Genomic DNA, 16,421 nt, shown 5'->3' with positions numbered 1-16,421 from the left:
AGTAGATGCCCTGAGGTGGGACCAGGTAGCCCCTTCAGGCAATTAGGATGCCTGAGCCCCTGAAAATAAAACATAAAAAAAAAACACAGGAATGTCTTTGGGCCTATCTTTGCGGTCTCCACTTTACTAGTGATAAAAGTATGATCTGACTTCTTACCTCTTACCTAGCTATGTTTTTCCATAAACAACCTGGGCCCCTCCGAGGAGGGAGGTCTCTCCTGGGATTTAAATCTAATCCTAACATTGTGGTTGGTCAAGTTCAGCTCCTGGGTCTTGGTGTCATGGCTAGTCTCTTCCTGAAATAGCCTCTAGCCCTAACCAATCAGCTGTCCCTGAGCTAGAAGGTAGGACCCACCACCATAAGGTCATAAATATGTTTGTGAGAGGAGGGCATCCCTCTGAGCTGCCTGACCAATTGGGAACCTCCATCTGCTGGTGAGTTTTCCCTAAACTCTGCCCAGGTCCAGCCAGGCCAAGCAGAAGGGAGAACTCCCTAGCCCTTACTTTCTACATGGGCTCTTTTTTCCACATGACAGGAGCACTTTGAACTCTCTTTTCTGTCCTTTCCATGTTTTTTTCAGACCTATCAAATGAACTCTCAAGACATGTGGACATATTCATTCTCCTTTCTTTGGTTCTGTACTTCCCTAAGTAAATATAATAATTTAACAATTATCTTTCTCAGCCTTATTTTATTCAATTCTTTGATTAAAGTTAGACATGAACCTAGGGCTTAAGGTTCAAGGACTTTCCTGAATCTCTAGCACACCATTACACTCCAGCCTTCAGATGGCCAATATCTTCACTATGACCTTATTATGATTTGAACCTGAAATGGTTCCTAGATTGTGATGCTATGTTGGAAACTGTGGCTTCTTTGTTGGGGATGGTGAAAGTACATAATGAGGGACAGGCCTCCAAAGATTATACCACGTCTGGCTACCAAGTGAGGCATCTTTGCAGCACACCACTAAGACCATGATTGCTCCAAAATGATATATTCCAACTTGTTTAAAGAAGAACCAGGACTGGAGAGATGGCTTAGCAGTAAAGGCTTGCTTGTGAAGTCTAAGGACCTAGATTCAACTCCCCAGAACCTATGTAAGCCAGATTCACAAAGGGGCAGATGCATCTGGAGTTTGTTTGCAGTGGCTGGAGACCCTGGCATGCTCATGCTCCATCTGCCTCTTTCTCTCCCTTCCTCTTTCTCTCAAATAAGTAAAATATTTTTTTTTAATTTAAAATAGGGCTGGAGATATGGCTTAGCAGTTAAGGTGTTTGCCTGCAAAGCCAAAGGATCCCGGTTTGATTCCCCAGGACCCACATTAGTCAGATGCACAAGGGGGCACATGCATCTGGAATTCATTTGCAGTGGCTGGAGGCCCTGGTGCGCCCATTCTCTCCCTCCCTCCCTTTCTCCCTCTGTTCCTCTCTCTCTCTCTCTCTATCTCAAATAAATAAATAATTAATTTAAAAAATTAAAATGAATACAGAGTTAAACTTCTCTGCACTCCTAATTCAGAGAGCAGAGCTGACTGACAGTTGCTGGCCCAGGAAGAGGATACCTAGCTCTCCTTGAAATTTTGGAGTGGTATGATGCAAGGAGATCCTTTGGGCTCCATTCAGTAGCAGGCAGACTCTGCAACCTTGTACTGATTCAGTCCCCTTTGTAAGGAAGCCCACATTGCCAGGCTGTGTTGCATATGAAAGCTTGTCTGCGGTCTGGCATACAATTCCTAAACCAAAGATGCTGTCACAGGAAGGAAGAGAACAGAATGTCAAGGGTTCATTCTATGATTTGGTTCCCCTGCTATTTCCATTAGTCCTAACTTGATTTCTTTCCAATTTTAAGTATAAGGAGCCAGTGCTTACTTTCACTTATTTAATAAGCTTGCTATGTAACAGACTCCATTATCTCCTATGTGAGTCTTACATGCTGTATTATATACTGCGGTAGTTAGAATGCATGACCCCGTAGATTCAGGCATTTTTCTTTTATTAAGATAAGGCTTGAAACTTGAGTCTCCATTGGACAGAGCCCTTCTGGAAAGAGGCATGTCACTGGGGGTAGATCCTGGAGTCTAGCTCTAAAGTATGTGAAGAGCAATTGGAGCTCTGGCTGCTTGTGCCTGCTGCTATTGGTTTTTCTCTCATTTAAAAAAATTCTTTTCAATGTTTTTATATGAGAGGGACCAAGAGAGAGAGTTGGCACACCAGGGCCTTAGCCACTGCAAACAAACTCCAGACATGTGTGCCACCTTGTGCACCTACGTAACCTACGTGCATAAGTCACTTTATGCATCTGTCTTTCGTGGGCTTTGGGGAGTTGAACCTGGGTCCTTAGGCTTCACAGGCAACTGCCTTTACCACTAAACAATCTCTCCAGCCTTTTTATTTTTTTTTTGGCGGGGGGGGCGGCGGTGGTTAAAAGTAGGATCTCACTCTAGGCCAGGCTGACCTGGAACTCAGGTTGTAGCCTCAGGCTGGCTTTGAATTCACACCAATCCTAATTCTACCTCCCAAGTGCTGGGATTAAAGGCATGTGTCACCATGTCTAGCTGCTTCTGATTGGTTTGTCCAGCAATGAGAAGGTAGCTGTAACACACACACACACACACACACACACACACACACAATTATTTTCCCACCATAAATGTGGAAAAAAATAAAGTATTTTGCTCAAGATCACACAGCTAAGTACAAACAGAGCAAAGATTCGAACTTGGGCAGTGGGTTAGAGATTGTGCTATCATCTACTCATTTCTTCTCTCGTTTCTTCTCTTTAAATGGCTGACTGATTTCCTTAGGGGACAAGAAGAAGTTAAGAACATTCTGAATAATCAATCCAGTAATACGGTAAGAGGCTCTATGGAGAACGTAAGGAAGGCCTGGGCTTTAGAGGAAAGCCCAGGCCAAATCCGTGGCTCTTGTGTGCCCTTTAGATGTTCACTTTCTGAACCTCAGTTTCCTCTTCTGTAAAACAACAACAATAATGAAAACATCTTGGCTCTTAGAAAGAGATCAAGGATGACTTGTGCCCCAATGAAGCAGGCTGTTCTACCTGGACACTCAGTTCTAATCTCTGCTTGAGCCAAAGGATAAAGCTTTACTGTTATGGAAAAGGGTGGCAACTAGGGTGAATAGCCATCTCACTTCACCCACAAATTGGTAGTTTTCTGTGGGACTTTCGGGACTGGCGAGTCAGTTGTGCAGTTATCTCCCTAGTTTAAGTCCTAAGCCCTTGAGAAAAATCATGTATTTTAGGGCCAGGCGGGGTGGCACACGCTTTTAATCCCAGCACTGGGGAGGCAGAGGTAGGAGGATCGCTGTGAGTTCAAGGCCTCCCTGAGACTATATAGTGAATTCCAGGTCAGCCTGGGCTAGAGTGAGACTCTTCTACGAAAAGAAAAGAAAAGAAAAGAAAAGAAAAGAAAAGAAAAGAAAAGAAAAGAAAAGAAAAGAAAAGAAAAGAAAAGAAAAGAAAAAAAAAGTCATGTATCTGGAGGCTTTGTTCCATTTTCTGCAAGGAGGCAGATGTGAAAAGAGGAATGTGGACAGAGACTTCCTGAATAGAAAGTGATTGAGGACAAGTTTTTAAAACCATGGCTTAGCTGAGCTGAAATTCACATTCACACATCGTATGATTGACCCACTTAAAGTAGAAATTCGGTGGCTTTTGTATATTTGGGGTTCCCTCACCATCACCATCATGAAATTCAGAGTGTGCTCACCACTCCTGAGAGAAACGCCGCTCCGATTAGCTGGCACTCCCCTTCCTGCCCGCAACATCGCCCCTCGCCAGCTTTAGGCCACCATGCATCTGCTCTCTGTTCCTACAGATTTGCCTGTCCTGAAACTTCATGCGTATGAAGTGGTCCTTTGCACTTCCTTCCCCTTCAGTCACACGCGGCCCTCCACTGAGTTTTCTGTTTGTCCCCTGTGTGGACATACCACACCTTGTTCTCATCTTCATCAATGACCAGACATTTGGGTGGCCTTCATCTTTGGCCATCATGAACAATTCTGGCATAAACAAGTGTGGACAAGTTTTGTGAACATATGTTTCCAGCCTCTCCAGGTATATTCTTAGGAATAGAATTTCTGGGACTAAAGTGACTCTGTGTTTAACTACTCTGGTTTTTAAAGTGTGGTACCCTTTTCCATCCCACCAGCAGTACAGAATGTTCCAGTTTCCCTACATTCTCAACAACACTTTTTTAAAAAAATATTTTATATTTATTTATTTGACAGAGAAAGAGAGTCATATATATATCTTATGTATATATGTACATATATATAGTCCATGGGAAATAGTACCAGGGCCAGAATATGAAGACAGAAACAAATACAGTCATTTTGTAAGCCTCATTGTTTATTATGGGATTATGTGCTTTTAAGCCATAATTGATTGAGCTGGTCTTACCTGACACTATACACATGCCCCATGGCTGGACACGGTCCCAGTCAGGTGCTTTTTATAAAAGTCATAGGTTGAACAGAGAAAAATCAACTCCTACCAAATCAGAGAGCCAGAGCCCCAGAGGCCCCCAACACCTCATCACTGAAGCAGACCAAAAATGAACCCAACATGGCTCAGGGAAATTTTGCAGAAGAGGGGGCAGAAAGAATGTCAGAGCCACATGTTGGGTCATGATATACAGAGACATTTATCTTACCCATAACTGTGGGCTAACTCCACAATGCATGACCCATATACCTCAACAAGGAGAGGCCCAGGGGAAGGAGTAGGTCATGGATGAGCCTAATAATGGTACCAAACTGACTGTATTTGCTGAATACAAAACTAATTAATAAAAAAAGTCATAGGTTGAAGTAGATGACACCTTGTGTTTGGAGGAACAGTCTCTGTGATTCTTTTTTTTTTTAATTTTTTTGGTTTGTTTTTATTTATTATTTCAGAGCGACAGATAGAAAGAGGCAGAGAGACAGAGAGAGAGAGAGAGGGAGAGAATGGGTGCGCCAGGGCTTCTTCCAGCCACTGCAAATGAACTCCGATGCTTGTGCCCCTTTGCGCATCTGGCTAACATGGGTCCTGGGGAACTGAGCCTCGAACTGGGGTCCTTAGGCTTCACAGGCAAGCTTTTAACCGCTAAGCCATCTCTCCAGCCCTCTGTGATTCTTTTCAGCTCTAACTTGGGTTAATTCTCTGACAGTTGGTAAGAGAAGAATAATGGGGCATTAGGGACTTAACATGTGTTGAAACTGGAGCTGGACTGATGGCATAGTGGTTAAGGCACTTGCCTGTGAAGCCTGTGGACCCATGTTCAACTCTCCAGATCCCACATAGGCCAGACACACAAAGGCGAGGCAAGCACAAGCCACACATGCCCACTAGGTGACACAAGTGTCCAGAGTTCGATTTCATTGGCTGAGGCCCTAGCATGCCAATTCTGTCTCTCTCTCTCTGTCTCTCTAAAATAGTAATAACTGCTAAGCTATTTGCCTGCAAAGCCAAAGGACCCAGGTTTGATTCCCCAGGACCCACATTAGCCAGATGCACAAGGGAGTACGCACATCTGGAATTCGTTTGCAGTAGCTGGAAGCCCTGGTGCACCCATATTCTCTCTGTGTGTATCAAATAAATAAATAAAAATAAAGATTAAAAAAAACATGTATTAAGGCTGAAGAGATGGCTTAGTGGTTAAGCACTTGCCTGTGAAGCCTAAGGACCCCAGTTCAAGGCTTCATTTCCCAGGACCCACATTAGCCAGACGCACAAGGGGGCGCATGCATCTGGAGTTCGTTTGCAGTGGCTGGAGGCTCTGGTGCACCCATATTCTCTCTCTCTTTCTCTATCTGTCACTCTCAAATAAACAAGTAAATAATAAACAAAAAAATAAAATAAAATATAAATAAATAAACAAAATTTAAAAAAAAAACGTATTAAAAAATGAACTGTAGGCAGGTGATCACTCTTGAGGCAATGTCTCCTGTTTCCTTCTATAGAAAAAAAAAAATGGGCTGAATGTCCCTATCTCTTTTCCCATCCTAGGTGGCTTGGGAGCTATGATTAGTGAAGTCCGGAGCATCAGACTGAGGAAGACTCTGTGGCCTCATTTCTCATCCACTGTCCCCAGGAGTAACCCAGAAGCAGTTGATAACACAACAGCATTGTCCTGACACACACAGGCCCCCTTTGTTTCTCCAATACACAGAGCAGTGGCCATAACAATGGCCTTGGATGGCACTTTCCCCTCCTTTCTCCAATGTTGCACTTGTTTTTCAGTTCTGGAATTGGCTGACAATGCTTTCCTACAGGGGGTATCAGCTTTTTATGTTCTCCCTTTGGCTTCTCCATCAGTCTCCAGGGACTGGGAGGGCCGAACCAGGTCAGACAGAGCTGAGCCCATGGAAATGCCACTACCTCAGGAGGCTGAGAGGCCAGGGTACTTCTCCTTTGCAAGGTAGACTCTACCCTGGAGGAAGGAACCAGACAAGGTAATTGGAGAGAAAGGGTGAGAGCCTGGGGCGGGAGCGTTGCAGGTGATGGCTGAGGGTGCAGCTCAAGGTAAGTGGGTCTCTGCATTCCAGTAACCCCACTTGCTTGCCCGTCACTGACTGCTGATAGGCAAATAAGCAAAAGCAATTGAGGTCAAGCCTGAAAGCCTTGCAATCAGGAAAATGGAACTCCACTGCCAAATCCATGGGTCCCATGTCTGAGAATTCACCCAATCTTGGAGAGAAAAAAACTTAAAAAAAAATTCATCTGTATTGAACATATACAGATGTCCTCCCTCCTCATTCCTCTCTTTTATCTTTTCTCCGTTCCTTCCTTTCAAGTTTCTGCATGTGTATGTGTGTAGTATGTGTGTGTCCATGATTACACATGTTTGTGTATGCATGGGAGCACATGTGAATGTGCGATGCATGTGCACATACATGTGAAAGCCAAAAGTGTATGTCAGGGGTCTTTATCGGTCACTCCCCACCTTGTTCTTGGAGACAGTGTCTCTCACTGAACCTAGAGCTCACCCATCTGGCTACACTGGCCAGCCAGTGAGTTCTAGGGGTCATCCTGTCTTGGCCTTCTCATCACTGGGATTACAAGCATGCACCACCATACCACCATGCCTGGCATTTTACATGGGTTCTGAGGATCTGAACTCAGGTCTTCATGCTTTTATGACAAACACTTTACCCGCTGGGCCATCACCCCCGTCACTCCTTGTCATTGTGTTCTAAACAACACGGTATAATAAATCTTTACACAGTGTTTACATCGTACTAGGTGATATTAGTAATCTAGTGATGATTTCAATTATATGGGAAGGGGTACATAGATTATATGAAAACAGTACCTCGTTTACTTAATTTATTTGCCTGAGAGAGACAGAGAGAGGGAAAGAAGCAAAGAGAAAGAGAGAGAGATACAATGGTCAGACCAGGGCCTGTAACCACTGCAAATGAACTCCAGATGTATGTGCCACCTTGTACATCTGGCTTACGTGGGTACTAGGGAATTGAACCTGCATCCTTAGACTTCTCAGGCAAGGGCCTTAACTGCTAAACCTTCTCTCCACCCCCTTTTATACTTGAGAGAGAGAAAGAGAGAGAGAGAGGGAAAGAGGCAGATAGCAGTATATCATTTTGAAAGTGAAGGACTTGTGTTCTCAGATTCTAGTGTCCACAGGGGTCCTGGAACCAATGCCCAGACAGTGAGGGATACTATACCATTTGACCTGTATTCAGTACCTTGGATAGCTTTGGGTGAGCAGATGCTTCAAGTCTATGTAAGTTTAATACAGTGGCCATTTCCTAATAGCAGCCCCTATACCTAAGCTCTTACTGTGTGCACTGCATATGTGCATGCATTGCTGTATTATTGCACTGCATGAATAGTCATAACAGCAAACACACAGTTTGCCTCAAGTCCTTGATAATTCAAATTGAGGCAGTGTGCTTATAGGATCTGTACTTTTTCAATTTTATTTTTGTTTATTTATTTGAGAGAGAGAGAGAGAGAGCGAGAGATACAGAAATAGGCAGGTGGAGAGAGAGAGAGAGAATGGGTGTGCCAGGGCCTCCAGACCCTGCAAACAAACTCCAGATGTGTGTACCCCCTTGTGCATCTGGCTTATGTAGGTCCTGGGGAGTCGAACCTGGGTCCTTTGGCTTTGCAAGCAAGCGCCTTAACCACTAAGTCATCTCTCCAGCTCCAGGATCTGCACTGTTATCTAGCTGGTCAGCTCAGTTGGTGAGAGCGCAGGGCTAATAGAATCCGTGCTTTCCCTCATGGGCCCCCTGTGTGACATTCTTTTTTTTTCTCTTTTTTTAAATTTTTTTTGTTTGTTTTATTTATTTATTTGAGAGCAACAGACACACAGAGAGAAAGAGGCAGATAGAGAGAGAATGGGCGCGCCAGGGCTTCCAGCCTCTGCAAACGAACTCCAGACGCGTGCGCCCCCTTGTGCATCTGGCTAACGTGGGTCCTGGGGAATCGAGCCTCGAACCAGGGTCCTTAGGTTTCACAGGCAATTGCTTAACCGCTAAGCCATCTCTCCAGCCCAGTGTGTGACATTCTTTACAACCTCATGTGCCCCCTGTGTGACACTCTTTACAACATCACCATGCTAATAAATGGAGGTCATCACAAGGTTTCACTTTGAGAAGTCATGTAATGTAATAATAACTATGTGTGCTGAATCCTTTGCCCTGGCCAGATAATGTCTTAAACAGTTTTGCATCAGATTATCATGACAACCCGACAGATGGATACTTCATTTCTCCTATTGTATCGATAAGAAAATTGAAGCCAGAGACTAAGTCACAAACCCAAGGTCACATGACTGTTAAATAACAGAGCCAGAGTTGAACTGTTTTCTTGGAGCATTATATGAATATATGGCTTGCCTGATCTTGCTGGCTGGGAGTCAGCACTTAGTCCCTGGCTTTGTAGAACCTCTGCACAGGAATTCTCAGCTGAAGCAATGAGGAGCCGCTACATGACCTGTCAGGTTTTGTTTGGCTAGAGGAAAACAGATTTTCTCAATAGTGACAGGGAAGGAATTTTAAGTGGTAATAATTGCTCAGGGAACGGTATCTCTTCCTTGGCCAGAAACTGAACTGTACATGTAGAAGGACTTATATTAAATAAGCAACTGAAGTTCACTTTTTAATTTTTTGTTTGGTTTTTTTTAAAACAATTTTTTTGTTTATATTTATTTATTTGAAAGTGACAGAGAAAGAGGCAGATAGAGAGAGAGAGAATGGGTGCACCAGGGCCTCCAGCCACTGCAAACGAACTCCAGGCATATGCGCCTCCTTGTGCACCTGGCTAACGTGGGTCCTGGGAAATGAAGCCTTGAACCCGGGTCTTTAGGCTTCACAGGCAAGCGCTTAACTGCTAAGCTATCTCTCCAGCTCTGTTTTTGGTTTTGTGAGGTAGGGTTTCACTCTAGCTCAGGCTGACCTGGAATTCACTATGTAGTCTCAGGGTGGCCTTGAACTCATGGCGAGCCTCCTACCTCTGCCTCTCGAGTGCTGAGATTAAAGGTGTGCACCCTCATGCCCAGGCACACTGTGCTTTTTCTTAAAATTTTTTTGTTTATTTTTATTTATTTATTTGAAAGTGACAGAGAGAGAAAGAGGCAGATAGAGAGAATGGGCACACCAGGGCCTCCAGCCACAGCAAACGAACTCCAGACGCGAGCGCCCCCTTGTGCATCTGGCTAACGTGGGACCTGGGGAACCGAGCCTCGAACCAGGGTCCTTAGGCTTCACAGCAAGCACTTAACTGCTAAGCCATCTCTCCAGCACCCCCCCCCTTTTTAAGGCTGCTCTTCGGGAGCAAAGGGAACAATTAGAACCTACAGTATACCCACTGCTTTCTCCACGATTTCTCTTCTACACTCCCAGCCATTTTCCTTGCCCAATCTCCTTCACAGGTGGGAGAGAAAGGGGAAAGAAATTTCACACCACTCCTTTCCTATGTCTTGCATGATGGCATCAAAGCTCACTTTGAAATGTGCCAACTGGGGCTGGAGAGATGGCTTAGCGGTTAAGCACTTGCCTGTGAAGCCTAAGGACCCCGGTTCGAGGCTCGGTTCCCCAGGTCCCACATTAGCCAGATGCACAAGGGGGCGCACGCGTCTGGAGTTCGTTTGCAGAGGCTGGAAGCCCTGGCGCGCCCATTCCCTCCCTCTCCCTCTATCTGTCTTTCTCTCTGTGTCTGTCGCTCTCAAATAAATAAATAAATAAATAAAAATTTTTTAAAAATGTGCCAACTGTTCCATACAGAGACCAAAATAGCTTTTCCATCCCGCTCTACAAACAGCACCTCATCTTGCTTTCACCAAGAACCTGGGGAGAAAGATGTTACTACGCACAGAAGAAGGAGGCAACTGGAGCTAAGAGAGGTTAAGGAATTCACAAAAAATGGGGTGTTTGCTAAGTAGGGGAGGGGCATGGAGTATGCAGCTTCCACCCACAGCCATCCACCCCTCTCCAGGCCTTCAGTCTTCAAGATTCTTTGAGCCTTTCTGCTTATCAGTTTTTTTGTTTTTTATTATTATTATTATTTATTTGAGAGCGACAGACACAGAGAGAAAGACAGATAGAGGGAGAGAGAGAGAGAATGGGCGCGCCAGGGCTTCCAGCCTCTGCAAACGAACTCCAGACGTGTGCGCCCCCTTGTGCATCTGGCTAACGTGGGACCTGGGGAACCAAGCCTCGAACCGGGGTCCTTAGGCTTCACAGGCAAGCGCTTAACTGCTAAGCCATCTCTCCAGCCCTGCTTATCAGTTTTATCTATGCTGCATGAACTTCCTCCTCAGCTGAACATTGCTGCGATAAAAGGGGGGCCATCCTGTGGGCTCTGCTTGTGACAGGAGCTTCCCAGGCTCAGTGTGAGATGACTTTCTTGTTCCAAGGAGATGTCTTTGATTCTTGAAAAACCTCTGGCCTTCCCCACAGCGCACTTATCCAGTGGAATAATGAGATAGGATGGAGCATCTCCCTGTACAATCCTAATTGAGGCATAAGGGCCATTTTGTCTTACCTTCTATCTCTTAGCAGGTTCTTTACCAAGAGGACTTCAAGATACAAAGCTATGTACTTTAAAATATACTGGCTTGGGGCTGGAGGGATGGCTTAGTGATTAAGGCGTTTGTCTGCAAAGCCAAAGGACCCAGGTTCGATTCCCCAGGACCTATGTAAGCCAGATGCACAAGGGTTTGCAGTGGGTGGAGGCCCTGGCATGCCATTCTCTCTCTCTTTCTCTGTCAAATAAATAAATAAAAATATTTTTTAAAACACTGGCTCGACAATAGTGGGTTATCAGTACTAACATTAGTGTCACTAAAGTTGAATACCCACCTCCCTCTGAATTTGACTGGGCTAAAACCAAAAATGCTTCTCTTTTTTTGTGTGTGTGCGTGTGGTGTGTGCATACATGTATTGGTATGTGTGTGTGACACACACGTGTGTGTGGATGCATGTGTATACATTGTGTGTGGAGACCAGAGATTGACATCAGATCTCTTTCTCAGCCATTCTCTCCTTTATTTTTTTGAGCTAGGGTCTCTCACACACCTTAGGGCTCACAGATTTGGCTAAACAGCTAGGCAACTCAGCCCAGTCCTCCTGTCTCTAGCCTCCCAGCACGGGGACAAAAGGCGTGAACCACCACACCTGGCATTTTACATGGGTGCTAGAATTCTGAACTCAGGTCCTCATGCTTGCACAGTCATCTCCCCATTCCCCAAAATTCTTCTCTTGTTTACATTTAAAAGTTGTTTTCTTTAAAACCAAAGAGACCAGGCCTGCTACTGCCTCCCCTTCGTTAGGAATGGGAAGACCACATGTGGTTCTGACAGCCTGTGGAAGCTGTATGTCAAAGTCATTTCAGGGGCATTTGGTGGCAGTCCAGAGCTGGGCTAGAGTGAGATGGAGCTGGGCCCAGGTGACCAATCTGGGAGGAGCAGGAGCTCCAGCTGCCTGGGTAGAGGGAAGGAGACCCTATTTCTTTTCACCCGGGCCAGCAATTAATTAACTCCTGTGTGCTCAAGGCCTTTGAGAGCCCTGACCAGGAAGGAGCAGGTTTTCTTTCCATTTTTTCTTTTTCTTTTCCTTTCCAAGTTAGGCTCTTGCTCTAGCCCAGGCTGACCTAGAATTCACTATGTAGTCCCAGGGTGGCCTCAAACTCATGGCGATCCTCCTACCTCCCAAGTGCTGGGAGCCACCACACCTGGCTTAGGAGCAGGTTTGGAATGCACCCTGGACAAGCAGTGCTAAGTTGCTGTCAAGGGTCTCTGAGGAGAAAGTGAGATGCTGGAAGGAGAGTGTCTCAGGCGACAGGAATGGAGGTATGGACAAGTATGGTGTGTATGCTTCTGAATTCTTGGGCACAGGCCAGAGGCCAGGGGAAGTCATGAGTTAGGAGGGAGATAAGGAAGAAGATGGCACACACAGGTTGGTACTTGAGGCTGGACCAAGTGGGAACACAGAGGTTTTCAAGCAAAATAATAATAATAAATAACTTAAGCAGGCTTTCCTTTTAGAAGAAAAACTGAAACGGAGCTGGTATCAAGACCCTGAGTAATGAGCAAAAGGATGTGAGGGGAGGAAAGGGATCTAGGAGACATGGACCACAGAAGGTGTGTGTATGTGGTGTGTGGCGTAGTCAAAGTAGTAGTGGAGGCTGGATATGGGTCATCCTTCCATTCACAAACACAAACCAAAAGTCTGCCATAAGTTGTACCGGACTTGGAAAACCAAGAGGATGTCTCCACTCCTCCCAGAGCAAGCAGAAAACCGAACAGCAAAGGGGACTTAGTAAAGGAAGGTGGGAAGAACTGGGAGAATGTGAAGAAAGACCAAGTACTTTGTGACATTAGAGAATGAGCCATTTTTTAAAACTTTGTATCGACATCTTCTATAAATATAGACAATATTCCATGATCATAATCCCCTTCCATCACCCTCCTTTTTCCTCTCCTAAGTCCCCCTCCCCTAAATTTCTTCTTTCCAGTTAGACTCGCTTCTATTTTTATGTCATCCTTTTTCCCCTCCTATTATTAAGGTCTCTTGTAGGTAGTGTCAGCCACTGTGAAGTCATGAATATCAAGGCCATTTGTATGTGGAAGAAGCATTGTAAGCATTCCTCCCCTTTGGCTCTTACATTCTTTCCACTATCTCTTCTGCAATGGTTCCTGAGCCTTGGAGGATGTGATAGAGATGTTTCATTTAATGCTGAACACTCCACTGTCACTTCTTCCCAACACTTTGGTCATTTTGGGTCATACCAGTGGTCACTGCCATCTGAAAAGAGGAGCTTCTCTAACCAAAAGTGAGGGTAGCATTAATATATTGCCATAAATATAAGTGCTTAGAGACAGCTTGGTGGGCATAATATATGCATTTAGCCAGACAGCAATAGTAGTTTTCCCCCTGGGCCTTTTGGCTTCTCCAGCCATAGGCTTTTGACTAGGTTTTCAGTACCAGGCATGAATTCCCTACCATGGGGGTGGCCTCTGGTTCAGAGAGCAGTTCTTTCCCCATAACAGATATGTCACCATTGCACCAGTTGGCACACTTAGCCTGGCTGTCCAGCCATAAAACGTATGGTGTCTTCTGCTAGTTAAGACTGTTGATGGCTTTTCTCCTCCAAAAGGCTACATGTTGCACAGCTCTTCCCAGCATCCTGACAGCTAGTCAACAGGGAGGAGGCTTCCAGCTCAGCTCCAGCTTGAATTCTCAGTGACCTGCAGCTCAATCATGTGGTGTCTTCAGCAATAGAGTCTTACCATCTACTTCTGGCGGGCAGCCAAGAGCCTTGGCAATAGACTACAATGCTTGGAGGACATCAGTGACCTCCCTGGCCAACAACTCACTGGAAGATATTCCACACTTGGCAGACAGAGAGAGTGATATGGGTGTGTTAGGACCTCCTGCCACCTCAAACAAACTCCAGATACTTGTGTCTCTTTGTGCATCTGGCTTTATGTGGGTACTGGGGACTCGAACACAGGCCACCGGGCTTTGCAAACACGTGCCTATAACTACTGGGCAATCTCTTCAGCCCACATCTAAAAAAATTTTTTGTTTTGTTTTTCCAAGATAAGGTCTGGCTCTAGCCTAGGCTCACTTGGAATTCACTATGTAGTCTCAGGCTGGTATCAAGCTCACAGCAATCCTCCTACCTGTGCCTCCCAAGTGCTTGGAATAAAGATGTGTGTTACCATGCCCAGCCATCCCACATATTAAATTTTGATTAACCCTCCTTCCACCCCTCTTCTCCTCCATTAGCCATGGATCAGAAAGCAGGGAGTCAGTCCCTAAGGGGTGAGAAGGACAAGGAGAGTTGGTCCCACAACTGTCATAGGGATGGGATTGGTTTGAACTTGGTCTTCACACACATATGGGGACACATTTCAGAAAAAAAAAAACTACATAATAACTGGTATAGGGCCATAAGACACCAGTGACCCTGTTCTAAGTGGTTCATCTATATTACTTCACTTGGTACTTGCTGTGCCCATGCCAGCTATGTGCCAATTTCAAACCAAGCTCAGGAGGGGCAGGTAACCTGCTGAGATCACCACAGACCTAAAAGAGTCAGTTGTGTGGGGCAGGTTGTTGTACAGACAAGTCACATGTTTGTTGTCCTGGCCTCTGCTAGCCATAATTTTTGGTGTCGTTTGCCATTTTGTTCGCTGCCTGAATCCTGTAATCTGGAGACCATTCTTGGGCCCTCAGTTGACTAGCATTGCACAATCAAGCCACAGGTCCTGGTTCCTTCCGAAAGTGTCTCTCAGCCCACCAAGTGTGCATTTAGCCTTTAACGACATGATTATGTTCCTGTGTGTATTTGTCAGAAGCCCTTGATCCTTGGGCCTCTTCAGAGCACTTAATGTTTGGGTAGCATTGGGGATAAAATGTAAACAAATATTGAAAAACCATAGAAAGAAAACACATGATTGTGTCTTCTAATGCTTACTGATTTGGCAGATCGTCTTACTGCTGGCATCTTGATATTGGATTTCTGTTCCCAGAGGAGTGGCATTGATCATACGGGGTGGCCAGTGGTCAGAGTGGACCTGCCTGCCCCTGAGATAATCAGCTCTGCCAGGAGCAAATTGTAACCACTGGAAGCGAGGGGCCCTGCAGTCCAGGAAGATCCTTGAAGCATCCTGGGAAGCCACTGAGCCACTGTCTAGTTGTATACCAACTCCCTGACGGACTCAGTGTTTTCTTTGCCAAGGGCCCTGAGACTTCCTGGTTATATTTTTCTGTCAAAGCTGATGATGGGGAGCTGGAGGGGTGGCTTAGTGGTTAAGGCACCTGCCTGCAAAGTCAAAGGACCCAGGTACAATTCCCTAGGGCCCACATAAGTCAGATGCCCAACGTGGTGCATGCACCTGGAGCTTGTTTGCAGTGTCTTATTCCCCCCCCCCATAAATTAAATTAAATTTAAAAAGAGAAGAAAAACTAATGATGGGGGTATGGCTGGAAAGATGGCTCAGCAGCTAAGCTTAAGGCACTTGCCTGCAAAGCCTGTTGGCCTTGGATCAATTCCCCAGTACCCACATAAAGCCAGGTGCACAAAGTGGCATACATATCTGAAGCTCATTTGCAACAGCTAGAGGCCCTGGTGTGCCCATCCATTCTCTCTCCTTGCAAATTAATTAATTAATTAAAACTTTAAAAAATGATGATGGTTTCAAACCTAGCAGACAGAAATCTGTAGGGTGTACCATGAGTTTCTTTTGTTCCCCTGCCCCCCTTTAAAACAACTGTTCATTAAACAACTAATATTCATTAAGCTGCCATCCTATGCTACACCCTGAGGGTCAGTGATATAGTTGAGTAGAGTTGCAATTTAACTCAGCCAGTCCCGTTGTGCTCAATTTCTAAAAGAAATTAAGATGTTTGTCCACACAAGGCTTTGCTCAGCATTATTCATATCACATTTGTTGTTGCAGTTACTTTTGAATTGCTGGATAAACAACTGACCAGAAGCAGCTGATGGGAGAAAGGGTTTATTTCAGGTTTACCGATTCCAAGAGAAGGTCTATCCATGGTAGAAGCAAGCTCACTTCCATAGATAATAGCAGAGAGAGAAAACCCAACACCAGCAAGCACCGTTGAACAGCCAGCACTCAAACCCCTCTCTATGCACCTAGTAGGTCTGGACTGAAGATCCACCCTCCAGTGGCACACACCCTAAGCAAGGATCTGCCTGCTGGGGACCCAGGTTGCAAGCTCAAGCTTAATTTTAAAAAATGCCTGAGGGCTAGAGAGCTGGCTCAGCATTAAAGCACTTGCCTGCAAAACCTAATGACCTGGGTTCAGTACCCACATAAAGCCAGGTGCACAAAGTGATACATGCATCTGGAGTTCATTTGCAGCAGCTGGAGGTCCTGGTGTGCCCATTCTCTCTCTCTCCATCTCTCTCCCTCCCT

This window comes from Jaculus jaculus, chromosome 8, assembly GCF_020740685.1.
Source record: "Jaculus jaculus isolate mJacJac1 chromosome 8, mJacJac1.mat.Y.cur, whole genome shotgun sequence".
In the NCBI taxonomy this organism is placed as follows: Eukaryota; Metazoa; Chordata; class Mammalia; order Rodentia; family Dipodidae; genus Jaculus; species Jaculus jaculus.
The sequence above is the reverse complement of the archived record's forward strand: the minus strand, read 5'-3'. Positions refer to the sequence as shown.